This window comes from Ammodytes marinus (genome assembly GCF_949987685.1).
Source record: "Ammodytes marinus genome assembly, chromosome: 9".
Lineage (NCBI taxonomy): Eukaryota > Metazoa > Chordata > Actinopteri > Uranoscopiformes > Ammodytidae > Ammodytes > Ammodytes marinus.
This window is the reverse complement of record NC_137213.1, coordinates 27,019,738-27,021,759: the sequence shown is the minus strand read 5'-3', so window position 1 is coordinate 27,021,759 and position 2,022 is coordinate 27,019,738.

The following is a 2,022-nucleotide window of genomic DNA, read 5'->3' as shown; positions in this document are numbered from 1 at the left end:
TTTTTCTCTGGTTAAAGGTGCATTATGTAAAGGGGAAAAGGCATCTTTCAAGACATATTTGATAGAAATGGTATATTATATATTCATTAGTATGTTTTAATTAGTGTATAATGGCCGAGAAAAAAAAGGTGTGGTTTATTTTATTACCTTTAAATTAGGCTTTTGTATCTACATGAGAGCAGGATGACATCATCAATAATATGAAGTGTTCCTAAAAGCACAAACACATGCTAAATCAATGCTACGTTATGTTTATTACAGTTGAACTTAAAGTAGGGATGCATGATATCACCAAGAGTCCTCGCATGTATAAATAAATGGGTACGTGTGTGTGAGTGTGTGTGTACGTGTGTGTACGTGTGTGTGTGTGTGTGTGTGTGTGTGTGTGTGTGTGTGTATGTGTGTGTGTGTGTGTGTGTGTGTGTGTGTGTGTCTGGTTTCAGTTTTCTTTTTTTGCATGTGACCCAGTGTCCCTGGGCTGCTAAAAGCACAACATTCAACTCAATTAGCGGCATGCATAATTGATAGCTGTCTGGGAGAGTATTTGTATTTACACTGGAATTAAAAGCCTCCGGTGTCAGCTATCGTATCTGAGGGACGATAAGAGAGAGAGAGAGAGAGTGTGTGTGTGTGTGTGTGTGTGTGTGTGTGTGTGTGTGTGTGTGTGAGAGAGAGAGAGAGAGAGAGTGTGAGTGTGTGTGCAAGTGTGTGTGTGTTTGTGTGTGTGTGTGTGTGTGTATGTGTGTGTGTGTGAGAGAGAGAGAGTGTGAGCGTGTGAGTGAGAAAGAGTGTGTGTATGTGCTTTTTTGTATGAGAGAGAGTGTGTGAGTGTGTGAGTGTGTGCTTTTGCGTGTGAGAGAGAGTGTGCATGTGTGTGTCTGTGTGTGCATGTGTGTGCGCGCGCTTGTCTATGTGCATGTCTGTGTGTGTGTGTGTGTGTGTGTGTGTGTGTGTGTGTGTGTGTGTTTTAGTAGGGAATGTATGGGGATGCATGTAGAGGCTACACATCATAAGCCTAAATGGATTGCTTCTGGGAGCTTTTCCTTCTGTCTCCTTCTCTGCTGAAGTGAAACCTCCAATCACTGCTAATCCCAGTCTAAACACAGCAGCACTTTGTTTGGGTTAACTAGTCCGGAATAATCCCATATGCCACGTCATCACTGGAACACTGTACCCTGGATCTGATAACTCATGGTATCGGGGAATTAAAACCTTTTTAATATTGTATTCAATGAAAAGAAAGCAGAAGTTTTGCAATATCAAAATATGAAATACATTTTCTGATCTTACTACTTATTACTGAATAAGATTATTTCCCATAATATAAATTGATCATTTAAAATCTCGTTCTAAATGCAAACAGCCATAAAACAACTTTGCCTCAATCAAGAAGTCGCAGTTCTGTCCGATTTTTTTCAAGACTGTGGAACCATTGGCGAACATGTCTGTATGCTAGACACTGAATATTGCTTTGTATTTTTCATTTGTTTTACTCTGTCTGCTTGTTGATGTTTGTTTGTGCGGATATGGATCCTCCTGGGTCTGAAATAAAGAATTATATAATATACAATGGGAAAAATTTAGATTGCAATCAGGAACTATTTCACATCATTGAATAAGTGAAGAAAGGCTATAAGACTGTCCAATCATTACAATCTAACTTTTGATGCCTGAACATTGTCAATACTATAATATGAATATGATTTCATATGTTAACACTTATAGCAAGTTAAATACCCAGACCTACAGTATTTCTGATTGGCGTGTTGCCTCTTTTAACATTTGTTCCTAATAAATGGAAATAATTCTAGTTTGTTGCCTTCTTGTTAAAAAATATATATAATAATAATAATATAATATATAATATATATATATATATATATTAGAAACACTATAATTATTGCCCTTGACTTTATTTATACCTACATAGAAATGCTCATATAGGTTATATCTTTCTTGTAATGTGTATGGTCTTGCATATTTTATTGTATTCTGTATTGTGTATTGTGGTTTTAGTACGCT